We start from the raw sequence: 21,544 nt of genomic DNA, 5'->3' as shown, positions 1-21,544 counted from the left end.
GTTGGCAGTGTTTTGGTGAATGTTTGAATCTAGGAATCTAGTGTAAATGCAGTAACTGTCAAGGATATGAGCTGCAGAGCAACAAAAGCCACCTGCTGCTGGGCTCATGATGGCCTGAACCAAAGTACCGGAAAAAGGAGGTTGGATGCCAAGAAGAGAGAGAGGGAGGGGGGATTGTGTGTGTGTGTGTGTTGTACATATGGACCAAGCCACAAGGCCTTGGGGGATGAAAAGCTGTTGCTAATTTTAGTGGGATGTTCTTTGACTAATGGGGCATGTCAGTTATAGGTTCTCTGGATGCATCCCAGTGCCTGCTTGGAACAAGACAAGAAAATTTTGTCTCCGCAGATGGACACGTTGCAAAACTCTGTCACGCCAGTCAACAGCTGTTCTGCTTTGTAGATAACGCCACGGGAGCAGAGATGAAAATGCGCACTGCTTTCCGAGCCCCTCAAAACGACGGTAATTGCAGGGCCATCATGTTTGCCAGAGCTGACTTCACTGGCACCTTGGCAGGTCTGCAGCCAAACTCAAAATCCAGGTATTATTAGCTGCAGTCAAAATTCCATTAGCTGACATCTCTTGCTACTTTTCAAGCAGCCCCCTGGGGCAGCTGGCGCTAGAGGGCTGTGCCATAGTTGCGGGAGCTGAGCCACCAATAATAATATTCAGGCATGTGCCTACAAGATGTCTTAGTCTGTACGGGGGTTATAAAACACAAGGTGGATGTGTGGTTCGCTTTGCTACCACTTCCCCCCCTCCCTTCCCTCTCCCCCTCCCCCTAAGTTGCAAACAGCAGGCTGCCAAAAACCAGAAACCGTTTGCTGATTCCTTCAGAGCTGGGAGCATGAAACTGGTTTTTCTGTTCTTAATTTATGTCACGGAGCCTCAACAGCAATTTAATTTGAAGCTTTGGAGTATAGGAAAGCCAGCTACTGATGCCTGCCGACTGGTCTGAATGGGGGCTTCTGGCACAGGCCTAAGGTAAGAAGCTGCAATTCAAATGGCTTCAAAGACGTGACCTGTCATTACAAAGGCTGATTGTTTTCTTCCAACAGGTGACATGAGAGCTGGACCAGAAATGAGTAAAAGGGAACATGTGGCTGGTGCAGCTGAGAACGAAACAGAGATGGGCGTCGATTCTGTTCTCTTTCACTTCCATCATGACCAAAGTGTGTGTGTGTGTGTGTGTGTGTGTGTGTGTAGAAAAGGGACCTAAAGCTCCAGCCAGCCAGACTATAAAATATTACCTCAACACCTTAAAGATAAAAGCACAGGTTAAGTTATTTATCCGGTTTCCAATATAAAAAGAAAATACCAAAGTGATGATTGTTAATAACAACCTTTCTCATATGCTGTAGGATAGCTAAAAGAGACAGAGCCCTACCTAAGTTAAAGAGGTTTTGGGGTTTTTTAAAGGGGACAATGGTTACAAAGAAATCAGAAGATTCAAAAATTAAACCAGAAAACAGAGGAGAGAGAATGTATGCCTTCCCTTTGGGTTCTAAAAAGGGCCCTTAAATCTGTTTCCAAATTAAAAGAGCAAACCTAAATCTCTCCTCTTAGATGTAAGTAACATTGCGTTCAGTGGTGCTTACTCCTAGGTAAATGGGTACATGTTACAGGTTGATAAGTTCCAAGGTCCTTTTTAACTGGGAATTGCAGGCAGGGTATGCATTTTGGTGGGTAATAAGTAGCATGGGTGTGGTGCAGCCAAAGAAACAACACTAAAAATGAGATACAGGAGGAAAATGAGATGCACTTTCTGTTTTTATAAAGGTGCCCAAGGAATGAAAATGGGAGAAGAGTAGCTGTTGCTGTTAAGTTGTGGGTGAACATATCACACGACACAGCGATTCTTCAAACAGCTCTTGTTTATTCACAGGCCAGATCAGAACTGAACTGAAGGGTTCAGCCAGCCTGCTTATATAGAGCTCCACTAGAATGCAACAGTAACCATTTTCTGTAACTATCCAATCACTGAACATCACTTTCGATCCCTTATTTGCATATGTGGACCTGAACTATCTATAGTATCCCCCTACTGGCCCAGGGTGAGAACTTCAGTACATAACAGCTGCCCATACCAAGCATCAATGGGGGGCAGGGATAGCCTCATATGCTCTTATAGGTCCAGGGGGTGCGCATCGCATCTCACTGCTTGAGGTGAAACCCTGCACTTCCTGCATAGGTCGCTTTATGTATTTGAAACCCATAGCTCCACATATCTGAACAGTACTTAACAGTGCATAAGATTGGACTCTTAAATTGGGAAAAGTCATGGATTTTCTTCTCTCCTGGCTATACCCGAAAGCCATCATCTTACTTTTGTTTCTGGCTAGAATAATTTACTTTCGTTTCTGGCTAAGAATTCATCCAGGATGGCTAGAGGTCTTCTGATTGGCTAGGTCAGGGGTTGCCAGCCTTTTGTGGACCAGTGGGCACATTTGGAATTTTGAGGAAGTGCCGTGGGTTCCAGTCACAAAATGGCTGCCATGGGGGGGCATGCCATAACAAAATGGCTGCCATGGATGGCTGCCATGGGAATGTGGTATAATACAAACTAACTTGTGGGAATGCGCATAGTGTTACAGTTGTTCCCTATGTTGCAGTGTCCCAACTGGCCTCAATTAGAAGTCAGACATTTAGTGTCACTAGCCCCATAGTGCAGAACACTCTTCCAGCAGAGATTTGGAGACACCCTCAATTCTGACTTTCAAGTGGCTCTTGAATACCTTCTTGAGAATATCTTTTTTTTTGTAAAAAATCTTTTATTCGTTTTTACATTTAACATTTACATTCAAACATCAAACATAATCATAAAAATATAGGATTCTCTGAATCTTTAGACTTCCCTCCACCCTTCCATGTGTTCCATTATTAATCTTTTCCCACCTGCATCCTATAAAGTTCTCTATTTATCTTTAATATTTACTTTATACCATAGTTCTTGTAACATCACAAGTGTTGTTAAAATCCTGCCAATGTTTTTAATTGTGTACAGTGTTCTCCACCTTTTCGAAGTAATCAGTACCTATGCAGATGTTTAAAACTTTGATTAGTGAGTCATTTTAATTATTACTTTCTACTTTTTTAAAATGGTGTCTTATGTTGTATTGTGAACCACTCTATTTTTTATGAGTTAAAGGTAAAGGTAAAGGTAACCCTGACCATTAGGTCCAGTCGCGGACGACTCTGGGGTTGCGTGCTCATCTCACTCTATAGGCTGAGGGAGCCAGCATTTGTCCGCAGACAGCTTCCTGGTCATGTGGCCAGCATGACTAAGCTGCTTCTGGCGAACCAGAGCAGTGCACGGAAATGCCATTTACCTTCCCATCGGAGCTGTACCTATTTATCTACTTGCACTTGACGTGCTTTTGAACTGCTAGGTGGGCAGGAGCTGGGACCGAACAACAGGTGCTCACCCCATTGCGTGGATTCGAACTGCCGACCTTCCAATCGGCAAGCCCTAGGCTCAGTGGTTTAGACCACAGTGCCTAAAGTTAGCAGTACCTAAATGCTTCTTTAAAAAAAAAAAAAAATGGCCGCCACATCAAAAAGAGCAGGTGAAAAACAATGGAACCACAAAATAGTGCAGGCATCGCTGACTAACATCAACCATATCATCAATGGGGGGGTGGGGAGGCAACTACATTATCCACCACCATGTTCGCTTGCAGAGAGAAGCTCTGTGCATCTCTCCTTTATTCAGAACGGAGGAGGCAATGTGCATCAAATCCTGGCACCCTGTGAAAAGTGGGTGTGTTTAAGCAGGTGTGTTGAAGAGGCTGAGCCAGCGTGAACAGAAACTGAGCAGGAAAAGCAAATGGCCTCTTGTCTACTGTGGATTTTTGAAAGGCTGAGACTTTTAGGTGGTGCCATGTTGGTGACCCATTTTTGGCTGAAACTCCTTTCACCACCTTATCCATATATTCTTAGCATGATCAGAAGGATAACTCATAGCCTCCAACATTTCTCCTGTGAAAATAGGGACAGCCGATTCCATGATGATGATCATCATCATACCCCGCCCATCTGACTGGGTTGCCCAGCCGCTCTGGGCAGCTTCCAACATATATAAAGATACAATAAAACTATACAGGGTTGCCTTCAGATGTCTTCTAAAGGTTGTATAGTTACTTATCTCCTTGGCTCAGGGGGTCGCATAGCTCCATATCAGGCGTAGGTAAACTCAGCTCTCCATATGTTTTTGGCCTACAACTCCCATGATCCCTAGCTAGCAGGACCAGTGGTCAGGGATGATGGGAAGTGTAGTCTCAAAACATCTGAAGGGCTGAGTTTGCCTATGCCTGCTCCATACCATCCAACATTTCTCCAATGAAAATAGGGAAGTCCTACCATGCCCTATAACATTTCTCTGATGAAAATAGGGATGTTCTAAGACAAATCAGAAACCAGGACAGCGTCTGTAAATCTGGGAATGTCTCTGGAAAATAGGGACACCTGGAGGGTCTGATACCTCTGGAAGATTCACTTTAACATTTATTTATTTATTTATTTGGAAAGTTTTAATCACATCTTTCCACTAAAAAAGCCTTACAGTTGTTAGAGTATATGAGAACCGAAAATAAACATTTTAAAAATAGCTAAAATAGTATAAAATCATGATTCTTCCATTCTCTGCAAACACTAGATGGATTCTGTTTACAAATCATGAACACATTAGCAGTAATCTAAAGGGGATATTCTTCCTTTTGACAGCTACTGTTTTCAGGAGATGAAAAGATTATCCACAGTGTACTACTGTACCATGTGATAAAAAACCAGACTACCATGTGATAGGTACAATCATTTCGAGAACAACTTAGGTGCTGAGATTCACCCAGGGTTCTTTGGTATAGCTGCAATTCGGGACCTTTGCTTCCCCATCTGTAGTACAATGGGATTATTTTGACTTTCGGGTTTTGGGAATGTGAACATGAGTGGAATTGTGAACACATGTCCCAACAAAATGCTCCCTTTCTATTCATCTCGACATTCATTAGCATCATTGCAGGTGGTAAACACACGGACTATGGGTAGAGATGGGTATCTCATACAAAAAAAGAAGGAAAGAACTTTGGCGAGTGAATTAAGAGGACTGTTCCAGACACTTTGTGTTCTGATTTTGTGTTGTAAAATGGTTTTTCTTCTGTGTTAGGGGATGTTGTGGGGTTTGAAGTGTCCAACCTATGAATATAATGCTTAAGGGTGAGGGGAAAGGAAGAAACTGAGGACTCATGAAGCAAAAACAAACAAACAAACAAACAAACAAACAAACAAACAAACGGAAGTAAGGGCAGTTTGGATGTCAGGAATCTTTGTTAGTGATTGCAGGAGAAATTCTGGATAATTTCAAACTTTGTTTTGAAAGGCAGGTAGGAGGCGCCATTTGACCACACGTGAAGTAAACAAGAGCACACTAGGGAGAAGAATTGGTGAGCGACACCCCCCCCCCCCGGTCTCAAAAAACCCCCAACCACCTTGTTTAGCTACCAAATTCTGCAGCATTGGTGAGTTGAAATCTAGATCCCTGAGCTACAAAATAAAAAAATGGTCAGGAAGAATTAATGTTCTGTGTTTCAGCAGTCTATCTGCTGACGTTTTAAAGGCACGCAGGCAGCAGTGCTAAATATATGAGAGTTCAGCTGCAAGCTATCCATATACCAGTGACAGAAATGTAAAGATGTTGCTGAAATGCATGTTTCTGCTGGACTTTTCTTCTAACCAACTTGTTAATTATTATTTTTTAATAGAAAAAGTGATATTTCTGTCATTATTTCTGTCTTTGGTTATTTGTAATATTAACTGATCTCTGCCCCCTGAGATGACTCACAGTATTAAACAACCACCACACTCCAATATGATGATGATGACGACAACAACAACAACAACAACAACATGCCGCCCATCTGACTGGGATGCCCCAGCCACTCCAGACGGCTCCCAACAAAATATTAAAAACACAATACAACATCAACCATTAAAAACTTCCCTGAACTTCCTTGATGTGCTACTTCATATTTACAGAAGCAAACAGTTAAATATCTTAGCATTAGAGCTAAGGCTTCAATCCTAAGCATACTTCCTAGAGCAGGTGCCCTCAAACTTTTAAAACAGGGGGCCGGTTCACTGTCCCTCAGACACTGTTGGGGGCCAGACTGTTGGTGGGGCCTGCGAGTCGCGCTGAGAAATGCCCAGAGGACCCCCAGAAGGGGAGCCCAGGGGGAGGTTTGACTCCCCTGCTTTGAACAGCTGCCCTCTGCGCCAAACCACTAACTCCAGCTCCCCCTTAAGACCCTGCCTGAGGACTGTCTTGCCAGAGTGGTGCATGCTCTAGTTATCTCCCGCTTGGACTACTGCAATGCACTCTATGTGGGGCTACCCTTGAAGGTGACCCGGAAACTGCAATTAATCCAGAATGCGGCAGCTAGACTGGAGACTGAGAGTGGCTGCTGGGACCACATAACACCGGTTCTGAGAGATCTGCATTGGCTCCCAGTACGTTTCTGAGTACAATTCAAAGTGTTGGTGCTGACCTTTGAAGCCCTAAATGGCCTCAGTCCTGTATACCTGAAGAAGTGTCTCCACCCCCATCGTTCAGCTGAGATCCAGCTCTGAGGGCCTTCTGGCGGTTCCCTCATTGCGAGAATTGAGGTTACAGGGAACCAGACAGAGGGCCTTCTCGGTAGTGGCGCCCGCCCTGTGGAACACCCTCCCTTCAGATGTGAAGGAAATAAGCAGCTATCCTATCTTTAAAAGACATCTGTTTAGGGAAGTTTTTAATATTTAATGCTGTATTGTTTTTAACACTCGATTGGAAGCCGCCCAGAGTGGCTGGGGAAACTCAGGCAGATGGGCGGGGTATAAATAATAAATTATTATTATAATATTATTATATACCCAAAGTGCTTGTGCCTTGGCATGGCTTGGAGATGACTGTCCAACACTCTGGGACCCCTGGGGTGACTTCCTAGGCTTTTGGCATCCTGCACTATAGACTTCAGGTCCTGTTACCCTCAGCCCAGAAGATTATCAGTCGACGGAAAGAAGACGTTGTTTTGGCCCACAGAGCTTAGCTTGAGGACCCCTGTCCTAGAGTAAGACCCATTGAACTTACTGGAACTTGTTTTCCAACAAACCAGCACAGGATCGTTCTGTTCGTCAATAGGCAAAACATTAAGGTAGTGCTTACCAACTGTCTCACATCCAAGGCACACTTTAAAACAACATGCACACGCACACCTGCTGTCTGGCTAAAAGACTTGGGCTAGGAAGCAGGGAAGTAGGATAGCAAAATGGGGGGAAAGGAGCTAGGTTTGAGAAACTTCCAGACAAGCTTTGCCTGAGCAAGAGAGGCTGGACTTTTATTTAAATGGTGCCTTGGCAAATGCTTCAGGGTTCACTGCATTAAGGGAATACATTAATTAAGGTTTTGTGATCCGGAGAATACATTCCAATATTGCCAAATAAAATGTATGTGGGATTTTCTTAGGAACAACCAATAACCAATTCAACAACTGGAAAAAACACACACCAGTCCTCCAGTTCTTTAAAGAAGAAAAAGGAATTTGTAAATGGGTAAAACTGTTGGTTAAGATTAAGATTGTATGATACAGATGATCAACAAGTGCCATTTTTTTAATCAGTTGTGACTGGCATCTGATTTGATTTCTGCAGTTTAGAGAACTGCTAAATCTTGTAGAAGCGCGACCTGGAATTTCACAACATGGTAATCTTCTTTTAGTTTGCAAACTTGTTTTAGCTGGCACACGCCTGGTATATTTAGTGCTATGATGAGGAAAATAACATATAACATTTAGGGAAATTTGCTGCATGTATATCTTCAATGCACTTTGGTTGACTTCAGAATTTTAAGATATTGTTAAATACAATATCCCCCCCCCCAAAAAAAAAAAGTTTGGAAATGAACTAAAGGGGGAGCTCCAAGCCATTACAATATTTCAATATATCTAATAATTTAATAGTCAAACATGGACGGAAATGGTAAATTGAATTGTCAGAGTTTTTATTTTTAACTGAGAAGACATTTCTCGAAATAAATGATAAGTAGCAAAGATAGTGGACTTCTTCCCTCTTTACAGAGCAATTCTGTGAACGTTTAACTTTGAGATTCGCACTTCATATATACTCCGTAGGAAATAATCAGATTGGAAATGTCAAATTAATTTTGCATGACTCACCCATGGTCTGGAAAACAGGATTTCAGCTCATAGTATAACTTGGTTCACATGTCATGCTGAGCCAAACCATGGCTTTAGTACAAAGGTAAGTGCCACTTCAGGGTATCACAACACTGTTTTCAAAAGCTGTCTCAAGTAAAACATTGTGCTATGAAGAGTAACAGCTTTCACTAATGTCCAGGTCAATTTTTAGACAGATTAAAGGATGTGTGCTTGGTATTATTACAGTTATATCCTGTACTAACCCATTTGTAGATAAGTTCTAAAACTTGAAATAAATCTCCTTTTCAGAGAGTTCTCCATGTCTGGTGCCTGTGAATTGATGTATCAAGTCACGAGAGAACATGAACCACTGGAGTTTGTTTGCTGTTTTGTCTCCCTATCTATGGTTAATCTATGTATTACAACACAACCCTGTACACCTTTGTCTGCTATTCATCTCTTCCACATACACACTTAACATTAAAGTCAATTTAACTCGGAAAGAAGTCCAACTGAGTGGAATGATAAATGTGTATAGGTAAGTATAGAATGCAAAGAAAACTATCACTTTGAAGTCTTAATTGCCTTAGTATAATATCCCTTATTCGTTATGCAACAAAATTGCTGGATTTTATTTTACTTACTGTTTCTGATATCCCACTTGGGGGGGGGAGCCCTGCCTAGTAATTTGTTTCATGCTGGGTGGGCAAGGACAAAACCTGCTTCATAATTTGTGGGTAGGATTGGGGGACTAGTTTACATACTGAAAGAAGATATTACATTTTTGACCACTGCTTAATCATCATTAATATGTTTTTTATTAGCTAGAAGCCTATAAGAAATGCTGAGCCAAATCTCCTTGGCAAAGCCTTAAAAATGACCTGGTGAGCTGGAACTTCAAACGCCTGGATGGAAGAAATACTTGACTTTTAACATTTTATTCTTAGAGATAACTTTCTGTTCTGAGAAGAATACACAGAATGTTACAGAGAGAGAGAAAATGTTACTGTCAAAATAATACAGAAAGTCTAAAAGGAAATCTTATAAAATGTGAGATTGCAGTTCAGAAACCAAAGGAGAGGTGAAATTAAACATTTTATTGGGCCAACTAGTCATTTAGAATGTTTAATGCTCCCATTTTTGTTAGATACAGATAGGAGGGGGGGGGAAAACAATATTCAAAGCCTAATGTCATTGGAGAGTACCTGGAGGTGTTTTGGAAAATGCAACACTTTTTAAAGATCTGGGTCAACCTTTTTGTGTGGGAGCAATTAAATAGCAAATATTCTAAACTTGTTTTGGTCTATAATTGAAAACATTTTCTAAAACAAAGCAAACATGAATTATTCATGTGAGGCGTAACATATTAAAATGATGGCAGAATACTTTTGCAAATGTAGGGGTAGAAATGTGTATTCTTTTAGGAATTGTATGAGAAGGCTTAACAGCCCAATCCCAAGAATGTTTACTTGGATGAAAGTCCCACTGACTTCAGTGGGATTTACTCTGCAATAAGTGTGTTTCCAAAAGCAGCCTGAAAATTTGACTCTTTCTTTTTTGCATTTTATTTTCACCAGAGCTTTGAAGCGGAATGGCTAAGAACACCATTGAATTTGACTAAATGTTCGTTCTCTATACTTACTTATATGAAACACAATACCCAAAAGATGGGGGTGGGGAACAACTAAACTGTGAAGCGTTAAGCAGTGCCTGAAATAATACGGCAAAATGAGTGCTAACCCTAAACCTTTTACATGTTAAAGAAAAAGTGAAGGTAAACTGCTGTTTAACAGCTTCCCACTGTTATATAAACTTTCAAACAACCATGAAATGTTGGTCTCTGGACATCACTTAAAAGAACCACAAATAAATAAAAGGACGGACCACACTTCTGTTCCCTGATGTTTAACTAAGGTTTTGCAGAGACAGAAAGTGAGCCCGACTTCCCTTTGTTTATGTGCCGCCCTGTGTACTGTAAACACAAACAAACAAAGCTGGACCAGAGCTCCGAAGCAGAAGCACTTCCTGATGGAACAAATGTGCGGAAAGACAGCCGTGAGGTAAATGGAATCAGCTTAATGGGCCTCCGGGGTCCCCTTGCCTTTGTGTGTCTAGTATCCTGGGACACTGAGGTAACAAAGAGTTGCCTACTTAAACGAAATGTGCAGCAGTTAATGGTGCTTTGCCAATAAAATCCCCAGGGGCCTTGCATAAATCTGATGAAAATCAGCTTGGGCAACAACAACTGGACTTCACTTAAGAGTGTCCACTTGAAATTCAAAAGACAAGCACGACTTCTTCGGCTGGAAGGAATCTGAGTAAATCTAGCCACTCCTGAAGCTGAAATAAGGCTACAGTCCTTCTCCCCAGACCTTTCTCAAAGCTTCCAAATGTCCCTATTTTCCAGGGACAGTCCCAGATATACAGAAGCTGTCTTGATTTGATCCCAGAATGTCCTGATTTTCCTTAGGACATCCCTATTTTTCATCAGAGAAATGTTGGAGAGTATGGAGTTATTTGACCCCTGAGCCGTCTTAAGGCAGCCCTGTATAGGGAAGGTTTTTTTTTTTAAAAAAAAAGGTTTTAATGTTTTATTAGGTTTTTATATATGTTGGAAGCTGCCCAGAGTGGCTGGGGCAACCCAGTCAGATGAACCGGGTATAAATGATAACAACAACAACAAACAACAACAACAACAACAACAGAACAGGACACCCCTATTTTCATTGGAGAAATGTATGCACTCCAATATCCAGTAGGATAAAAGGTAAAGGGACCCCTGACCATTAGGTCCAGTCGTGGCCGACTCTGGGGTTGCGGCGCTCATCTCGCTTTATCGGCCGAGGGAGCCGGCTTACAGCTTCCGGGTCATGTGGCCAGCATGACTAAGCCACTTCTGGCAAACCAGAGCAGCGCATGGAAACGCCGTTTACCTTCCCGCCGAAGCGGTACCTATTTATCTACTTGCACTTTGACATGCTTTCGAACTGCTAGGTTGGCAGGAGCAGGGACCGAGCAACGGGAGCTCACCTCGTCGCGGGGATTCGAACCACCGACCTTCTGATCAGCAAGTCCTAGGCTTAGTGGTTTAACCCATGGCGCCACCCGCATCCCTAATCAAGTAGGATAACTAGGTGGAAAATAGCACAGGGCTCCTGCTCCTTTAATAAGTGCATAGAATAAAGAATTTCAGCTTGCATGACAATTCCACTTGCTGAAATTCCTTCCTTTGCATGACTATTAGAGGTGCAGGATCCGTTTCCTCTTTTGCATCTGGCTGCCCTAATATCCAGGTATAATACATACTCGGGAGCTGGTTTTCCTTATGAAGCAAGAGCTGGCAAGTCCTGTGGGTGATTCTACGGCAGAAGTAGCCAACCTGTTGCTATTCAGATGTTGTTGGACTACAACTCTTTTTGGACTTGATGGCTGGAGTCACAATGGGACTCCGTTCATGCCTCCCACCTCCCCATATCTGCTCTGTAGTATTGGGGGAAACAACTGAAAAGGTTTAGAAACACCAGAAAAAGTTTAGAAGTCAGCTTCCTCACTAATAGACAAGCTAGGGACTCAGCTCTACAGCTGCAAACATAATATTTTAAGTGCGTTTTAAATGCATGATACAAATGTGTCACCAGATGGCGATGATGAGCTTATGGCAAATTCCATATATTTTTCAATTTTTTTTTTTAAAGGCATTTTCACAGCGTTGTGTGTGTGTGTGTGTCTGGATTCCACCTAGGTCTGTTATTTCAAATTCCACAAAGGCTGGTGGAAGAGCATGGCTAACACTGCAATCCTACCATGCTTTCTTAAGAATAAACCCCACTGAACCCAATGCTTAGGGTTGCACTAAAGGACTTTTTATCCCCATGCTCTTCAACCATATCATGGAAATGTTTATTATATAACAGAATAACTACTATGCATGCACAGGCATTCATTCCTGCATGTCGCTCTCGGCTTGCAGTTTCTTCCAACTCCAATTCCCCCTTTTTTTTTAATGTCACGCTTCTGTTGCACATTACTTTTAAAACACCACACACACAGCCATTTAAATAGAAACCATGGGCCTCATGCCCTCAACAACCATTTGTAACGATTTACAACAGCCTAAAATGTGCATGTAAACCACCCAAAGATCAGAACAGCAGTGCCGGAGAGGTGCACACAAATCGTTTTGCATGGCCATGTGGGCTTGATGTCAAGGATATTCTAATTTAGAACATTTTCTTTAAAGCACCAAAAAGGCCACCAAGGGTGTCAATTGTAACAAACCTATCACCTCCAGCACCAGGCATTTTGTTGGCCGCAGTTATCTTGGCGGCATCAGTCAACAGATTTCCAATTTTGACAGTTTGGAGAAACAGTGGTAAGATTTTAATAAGAGCAGACACTTACCACCCCCAAGTAGCTAAATAGACTTAAAACATATTCCTTGTTTTAATATTTCTAAGTTCCCTGGTTACTGATATGTTTAAATTGCTGTCTGTTTGAATACAGGAACTCCCTTGACAGCTTTTTGACAGTGGAGAGTTTTGTTAACAGAAAGGTTCAAATCGAGTAACAGATCCAATCTGCACTCTTATTTTAGCTGTCCTTAAAAAGATGCTGCCCTCTGTATTCTCTTGTAATCACAGAAATGTGGAGTTTAAAGGCTGATTTGATCTGACAGGTTATCTAACTCGGTGCATTTCCAAAAATAGATTTACTTTTCATCTTTCCTTGGAGCCTGTCTGTTTTTAAAAAGACTCACACCATGTGCCTTTTCCTCCGTGGCTGATATGACTGATATTATTATTATTATTATTATTATTATTATTATTATTATTATTATTTCCTACTTTTGGAAAATGTTTCCTGGCTGTCTAAATATATTCTTTTGCTGGTTTTATGTCTATTTTAAGGAGCATTGTGTATGCATAATGAGAGGTTGTTAAGCAGAACGAACCTTCACATACTCAAAGCACTCACTGTACTGTTGTTCCAATGCCACCTGCGAGATTACACCCAAGTAATGTCAGGATTATTTTTTAGACGAGGTCAACTCCAGTTCAAGTTAACATAGTTACTAAAACAGGGAGCTTTCTGATAGCCAGAAGTGTCTGCTGTTGGCTCAGCAATAGTTTTGGAGCTTGTGATGTGTGTATGACACTTGAAATTCAACAAGCCATCAGTCGGTGTTAATTTATCAGCAAGAGCTCTATGATGCTGAAAGAAGAAATGGATCATATTCCTCTGATGATATGATACATTTACTGAGCAATCCTGTGCATGTCCAGCTCTGACACTGAGGTCCAGCTCTGAGGGCCTTCTGGCAGCTCCCTTACTGCAAAAAGTGAAGTTATAGGGAATCAGGCAGAGGGCCTTCTCGGTAGTGGTGCCCACCCCGTGGAATGCCGTCCCACCAGATGTCAAGGAAATAAACAACTATCTGACTTTTAGAAGACATCTGAAGGCAGCTCTGTTTAGGGAAGTTTTTAATGTTTGATGTTTTATTGTGTTTATAATATTCTGTTGGGAGCCGCCCAGAGTGGCTGGGGAAACCAGATGGGTGGGATATAAATAATATATGATGATGATGATGATGTTGATGATGATTATGGTGTCTACTCACAAGCTGAGTTCAGTGGGATTTGCTCCCAGTTTCACCCTTACCTGGAATTCCTGTTCAAATCCATGGGATGGGATTTACTTCTTGAGTAAATACATGCATGGCATCAGGCTATAATGTGTTCCTATTGCTCCTGGTGCAGATAAATGTATGCTCAGATTTAACCTAACATGTTGGGTTAATTGGGAACCTCTGGCCATTCATTATATCAGAGATGGAGGACATCTGATCCAGGGGTCTAATGTGACTTGCCATGCCCCTTAAATCACTGCAGAACACTCTCCTTTGGCTACAGCTTTCTCTAGTCCACACACTCTTCACCCAAATTTCTCCCAAACACAACCCCACCTCACCCTACACTCCTACCACAACACCCTCCACAAGATCTGAGGCAGAGTAGGAGTCACAGTCTCCTTACTCTTGTCATGCTGATTCCCCACATGCAGTGGGGTCACCACAGGACCGCCACCATGCTGAGGGTGTAGGGAAGAGGCAGAGAGGGTGCTAGGGCTGTACAGTATTTCAGAATTGGGAACTGGCTGGCAAGTGAAGACACTGACGGTTTGCTCACCGATCTCGTTCTTGCTGAGCCCCTCTCTCAGCATGCAACAGGAAATTGCAGCAATACAGGAAGAGGCATGGGCAGTTCCCTGTTGTAAACCTAAGAGCAGGAACTGCCCTATCAGTGGTCTTTGTAAGCTGCTCTGGCAGCCTTTCCAGCTAAAGAGTGGGGTAAAACTCCTACAAGTAAAAAACTAAAAAAACACAGTTCTGATCCACTGATTGCATTGCGATATCTCCACCCCCATCTCAAAGACTGTCGTCTTGGTGAAATATAGGTAACTCTTCTGCAGAGATAGTATGCATCAAATCATAGTGTATACTTCTGGTTTGTTTGTTTTTTGCTGCTTCCAGGAGGGAAGCAGCAGAAAAGTTATTGCTTGTGGTACCACAAGAATTCAGCAGACGATGAGAAGGAAAAGAGGATCCATGTTCCATCACATTTTCTTGCAAGTCACCTATAAGCTTCTTGATACAGTTTTCTTTTTGAGCCCATTACTAGTGGATGAAACCAACCATTTTGCTTTCCTTCAGTTTCTCGTTTTTTTCAATCTTAAGTTCTGACCTCCACATTTCTATACCAGTTTGTTTTCTTAAAGGCCCTTGTGAAAATTCACCAGCGTTAATTTCTGCTAATAGACACCTTTTCTTGGAAAGCAATTTCCTTTCATATAAAGCATTTATAAATGTGTATTTTCACTAATATGTGCGTATCTGTGCACACTTTGTGCTAGCTTATGTGTTTTTGTATATATTACTTGTCTAGGGAACTGCATTACAATATTTGAGGAAGTGCAAACTTCAGTTCATAGATTGTTTCAGAAAGTGCAAAACTGGTTGGTTCAACTTTCAATGCGAACTGAATAGAATTCATTTTCTATCTCTAGAGCCAAGATTTAGTCATCAATGTTCACCTTGAGAGCTGGAAGCCCAGTTGACGGTCAGTCCTCAATGAAGTGTTGACAAGAAGATTCATTAAGGTATCTCTTCTTTCATTCTCTGCATTTTATTGTCTGTGTAAATCTGATTGTAACATCTTTGTCCGACATTCAGAACATACCGCATGCAGGAATATGTTGGGCATTTGCTTTTCATTTATTCTTTTTAGTACAGGTCACCTTAAGAAAGCAAACACGTCCTTTGCATTACCAAAACAAGAGAAGAAAGCAAAGGCATACACCCTTGTGCAAATTAATTGAAACAAACCATGTAGTTTATTACAATACTCACATATACATGTACATGTATTTTACTCTCAGCGGGATACCGTCCTATCAGAGACGCCTAAGGAAGATAAAATTATCATCCTGGGTGATTTTAATGCAAGAGTTGGGTGAGATTTCAATCTGTGACCTGGGACTATTGGGAAAGAAGGAGTTGGCAACAGCAACCAAAACGGAATCTTACATTTCATGATATGTGCAGCACACAACCTTGTTATTACCAACACACACTCTTTCAATAGAAAAATAAATTTAAAACTTCATGGAGGCATCCTCGGTCAAACCACTGGCACCTCTTAGACTATGTTAATGTCCGTGCTAAAGATTGCCGTGATGTGCTCCTTACCAGAGCTATGATGAGCGCCGACAACTGCTGGACAGATCACCGACTAATACGCTCCACAATGGCTATCAAGATTATACCTCAACACAGGCTTCAAGGAAGGAAACCAAGGCGCAAAATGAACACTCAAGCCCTTCAAGATCCCATTAAGTGGGGTTGCTTCCAAACGACTCTTAAGGACCATCTGCTTTCAGAATTCCCTGATAACATCAAGGAACACTGGACCAAGCTAAAAACATCCATTATTGCAGCATGTGAACAAACTATTGGATACCAAACCAAGAAACACCAGGACTGGTTTGATGAGAATGACAGTGAGATTGAATGCATGATTGACAAGAAAAGGAAGGCCTTTCAGATCTGGCAAAGAGATAGAAGCTGGGCCACTAAGAAAATAACCTATGCCAATGCTAAGGTTGAGGTTCAAAGAAGAACCAGAGAACTAAAAAACACCTGGTGGATAAAAAAGCTCAAGAGATCCCACACTTAGCCGACACTCTTGATGCACAGAGTTTCTTTAAAGCCACAAAGACCATCTATGGGCCAATAAATCATGGCATATGCCCCCTACGCTCAGCAGATGGTACTAGTTTTGAACAGTCACTGTTGATTTTCAGATCCCTGTACTCCACTTGAATCAGTGCCTGAATGAGCTTCTCCATAGTCGTACAGTCTACAGCACGGAGGCGACTTTTGCATAAAGCCTACAAATTCTCAATGGGATTTACATCTGGGGAATTCCCTGGCCAATCAAGTACCTGTATTTGCTGCTCTGTCATGAATTTCTTCACCACTTTTGATGTATGACAGGGAGCTAGGTCCTGCTGCAATATCCCAGTACTGTCAGGACACCTCTTTTCCAGTTCTGGAATAACTCTCTTTCGTAGAACCTCAATATATTGTGGTGAGCGCATCATTCCTTCTATTGGCTGCAGGCTTCCCACACCATAATGATCAACTGACTTTTCATGTTTGTTTTGAGTGAAGGATTGCGAGTATGATAGAAAACATACTATGTTTCAATTAATTTGCACAAGGGTGTAGCTGCTTTTGTACAGCTTATTTCAGGCAAAAGCTGGAGATGCAGGTGCAAAACCACCATTGAAAAACCCCCTTCAAATCCATTCCCCTCCTCTGTCCTGAATTCTGCCATGGAATCATGCAGCTTGGGGTGCAAAACCCTTAATTGTTTATCCTCCCAGTACAGGATTTATGGCTGAAGGCATGGTAGGGTGCCAGAGCTTTGTCCAAATTGGTTTTGACTGTAAAAACAGCCTGCATGGCAATACTCAGATTAAGTTTTCCATTTTTTAATTTCCTTTCTTTACTCTTTTAATATCCCAACAGGCTGAACTAGTAAGGTCTCGCCATTCTTGGTATTAACACTTCAAACATTTATAAAGGCTTTTTTTAACCACACACCCTCCCCTCTGACTCTCTTTCTGCAGTTGGTCTTTTAATGGGGATAGATTTCTTTTAGCTTCAGAATGCTGCTTGAGCCAGGAAACGGGCACTTCCCTCCACAAACCAAGCAGATCTGATCCTTACGTAACCTTTTAAAAATTATTTATAAAAATATCTGTACATCAAGAAAATATCAAAGCGGTTCACAACAGCTGTACATAAAACCACTCAAAAAAGTTAAAATAAGAAATCAGACATCAGACATCTTTTGCGGGGAAAATGTATATTTTTCGCCAATTATTTTTAATTAATTTTCAATTCTTAAAAACAAATCAACAACAAATGTATTCAAATTTAACACAAATTTAAAAGTTGACCCTCTGCCCCCTTACAAGATGCTTCTTTTCCCTTGCTTCTTTGCTTCACAGTAAAATACAGAGGTACCTCGGGTTAAGTACTTAATTCGTTCCGGAGGTCCGTTCCTAACCTGAAACTGTTCTTAGCCTGAAGCACCACTTTAGCTAATGGGGCCTCCCGCTGCCACCACGCGATTTCTGTTCTCATCCTGAAGCAAAGTTCTTAACCCAAGGTACTATTTCTGGGTTGGCGGAGTCTGTAACCTGAAGCGTATGTAACCTAAAGCGTATGTAACCCGAGGTACCACTGTACTTTTTCTTAATTTCTAATATTTTTCTATCCATTCCTATTTCTACCTACTGTGCACGTTCAGTTCCTGCTCTGACTTTTATCTAGTTCCCCAGTTAATCAAATAGAGTTGATCTTCCTTTATCAATCCATATAAATCACAATTTTAATTCATATTTCCTCCAATACAACAATCATCCTGTCTTTATGCATTCACAGCCTGGTGGAATAGACTTTGCAGTGTTGGCAACACCAAATGGTTCTCATCTAGGGTATCAGATACTGGCTGGATGAAAAGGAGTGGTAGAAGTCACTGTCGGAATCTCCGTTCGACCGAGCTGATAAAGCTCATCTTCCGGAATCGCCCTCCGACGTGATTAATGACCTGAGCCTTTGCTGAGGCTCAGGCACATTCCTATTCAGCAGAGAATCAAAGCAACACACGGAAGTGATGAGATTTATGGCTACATCATTATGTTTTATTTCTTACTACGCAGACAGAAAAGAAATACACATCCTCTCTCTGTGAGAGCAGAGAGCAACTAAAAAAACAAAGGAACAGGAAACCAGTAACATCACATCCGTCTCCTGTCTTCCGTGAGACTTCCAACAATCTGGAATCCCTGGAATGTAAACAGAGTCTTGTGACTCCAAAGCACTGCACAGTGACAAACAGAAACTAACAGTCACCTGACCAAGAGCCCCCCAGGGAAAGCACAGAGTGAGGGGTTTGGATCCTGGTGGTGGGAAACTGGTCACAACCCAGAGGAGGGGGAGAGCTGGGTAGTGCTGGAGGCTGGGAGCTTGAAGAGGAGGAAACAGGCAAGTGCCCCAGCCCACAGGAATCAGACTTGACAGCTCCACCACAGAGCCACCTGGACAGCTTTTCTGCTGACAGCCTGAAAGCCCACCCCAACTCCCCAAATAGGGCATCTACTGCATGTCACTGAGCAGAGAGCCAGGCAGAAACAAAGAGGGTCCCTTGGTGCTCTTCATAGACAGAGGGGGGGGCCTGACACAGAGGGTTAGAGAATGAAGGGGAGAAGTTACAAGTCAGTCCAGGCAACTGCTTCATCAAGACAGGAGCAACCCTTAGAAGTCTCCATAGGTCCTCTGATCTGCTTCCTTTAAAAAGAAACTAACTGAAAGTCAGATGGTGTGTCACTGTCTTTCTCTGTTCTGTGAATGACCTGTTTTCCCTGCCGGCTCCCTGACATAAGGTGACATTGTAAACAGGAAGCATTTAATCCGTACTGATTGTATTTGTACCTCACTCTTCCCCCAAGAATTTATTCTCATAACAACTCTGTAAGTCAAGACAGGTCTGAGCACGAGTGATTTGTCCAAAGCCACTCTGTGACTTTTGTGGCAAAGCAACTCCAGGCTGTTAACTACATCACACACATAAACAGGCAGATAATGTGGTCGTTTACATTGCCACTGCAGCCAGCCCCAGGAAGTCGTGGTTCTGGCCTGCAAAGTGACCGTGTATCCCTACATTCCGTTATTCTTTGTTTCAAACATTAGAAGTGTAACTTAGCTATGACCATATGGAAATGGCAACCACGCTCTAAAGATAATATAGCAATCGGTCATCTCATTGACATATAATTGAAGTCAGCGGCTTTGATCTGAAGCAAGTTCCATCTGGTTGAATAGCCCTCAAAAAGAATGATGATATATGGTTTTTGAGAATAATCCAGAAATGGTTTTGGCAAGATACTTAAGGTATGTTAAGCATCCTTCTGTTGCAGTTCCAAACTTTTCCGTACTCACCTCTTTAAGGTCCTTTTTTTTTTTTGCACTTAAATACCAGGAAGTGACTCAAGACTGTAACAAATACTTGTGTGGCATTTCTACACCAACTCAACTAAAAATGGGCATTCAGTATAGTATTGCAAATCTTGCTTCACATCAGGGTTGGTGAAGCAGATGGTCTTCCAGATGTTTTTGGATTTCAGCTTCCCTCATCCCTGACCACTGGCCATGTTGGCTTACGGCTGAAGGGATTTGGAACCCAACATCTAGATTATAGAGGGTCACCTTTTATTGAGAGAGAAAACTTAAATTCTTACTAAATTTTCATCAGATTTGGAGTCCCAAGTTCTCGGAGAGGAGTGGTTGTTTTTTTTTTAAGTACTCTCATGGACACCACTAGTTTTCAAAAGGACAAATTTATGTATTTCTATTGATATAAATAGGGATGTGGGTGGCGCTGGGGGTTAAACCACAGAGACTAGGGCTTGCCGATCAGAAGGTCGGCGGTTCGAATCCCCGCGACGGGGTGAGCTCCTGTTGCTTGGTCCCAGCTCCTGCCCACATAGCAGTTCGAAAGCACGTCAAAGTGCAAGTAGATAAATAGGTACCGCTCCGGTGGGAAGGTAAATGGCGTTTCCGTGCGCTGCTCTGGTTTGCCAGAAGCGGCTTAGTCATGCTGGCCACATGACCCGGAAACTGTACGCCGGCTCCCTCAGCCAATAAAGTGAGATGAGCACCACAACCCCAGAGTCGGCCATGACTGGACCTAATGGTCAGGGGTCCCTTTACCTTTACCTTATTGATATAAATGTGGCTGGACATAGTCCTTTCAAGGCAACTTTCAGGATGCAATCTTATGCTCAGTGATCTGGAAGCAAGTCCCATTGAAGTCATTGGGTTTTCATAGAATCAACGAATCATCATCTAGTCCAATCTCTTCAATGCAGGACTCTGTCGCCCAATGTAGGGCTGAAACCTATGACCCTGGGTTTAAGAGTCTCATGCTCTACTGACGGAGCTATACAATTTACTTCTGAGTAGATATGCCCAGGATTTTGCTGTAAATCTCCCTGTGCTTTAGGGCAGGGAGAGGTGTGCATGCTTTAGCCAAGACATAAATTTACTTGATCTCAGGCCCCAGCTCTGATTCTCTCTTTGAACTTGTTCGCTAAGTGTGATGTGAGCTAGAGCTGTGTGCGTGCATGAAAAGCATTAAATAACATATTTAAGAATACAAAACGAGGCAGATATTTTATGTTTGAGAGGCGGCATTGACTAAATATCTGATTTGAGCTTTTGGAGTCTCAAATGGGGCTGTTTGAGTGAAATGCTTTTCTTCTCGAGCCCATGTCTGACCTCCCACACTTTATCTTCAGAGAATCAGCTTTGTGGTGTTAATTATGGGGTAAGTAAGCAGTTACTTCCTAGCACAAATCAGCCAAAGTCCAGGTTTGCTGTAGAGGTCCTAGAGATCATAGTTCTGTGTTTCTTCAGGTTTCAATTTACCAGGCTCAAAACACTTAAAAGCACAAGGAGGAGCGGTTGGGGAATGATCAGTTTACAAATGACCTGGGATTTCACAGCCTCCATCTCTTATAATTACAGGCCATACACTAGGTCTTTCTGCAGGCAGCAAGTCTGCAAAACTAAACTTTAGCAACTTTGTAATTTCCATTGATATGCATAGAAGACCTTGAGTAAATGTGGCTAGATGCCATTCAGTGAGCTGAAACACACCGATTTGTAAGGAGAAATTCAATTCCGTTTGCATTTAAAGGTGAAGCTACTTAACCTGAAGCTTTTGAAACAA

At 42.2% G+C, this 21,544-nt stretch overlaps 1 long non-coding RNA gene across 1 annotated transcript; it reads left to right on the top strand.

Annotated features, from left to right (window-relative positions):
• Positions 1 to 726: 726 nt before the first annotated feature.
• On the top strand, positions 727 to 20,405 carry LOC309528324. Its single transcript, XR_014217662.1, has 5 exons — positions 727 to 984; positions 5,375 to 5,513; positions 8,496 to 8,724; positions 15,249 to 15,341; positions 18,196 to 20,405. It is a non-coding gene; the product is annotated as an uncharacterized lncRNA (long non-coding RNA).
• Positions 20,406 to 21,544: the final 1,139 nt, after the last annotated feature.

Source organism: Podarcis vaucheri (assembly GCF_965113315.1).
Source record: "Podarcis vaucheri genome assembly, chromosome: 3".
Taxonomy (NCBI): Eukaryota; Metazoa; Chordata; class Lepidosauria; order Squamata; family Lacertidae; genus Podarcis; species Podarcis vaucheri.
The sequence above is the reverse complement of the archived record's forward strand: the minus strand, read 5'-3'. Positions and strand labels throughout refer to the sequence as shown.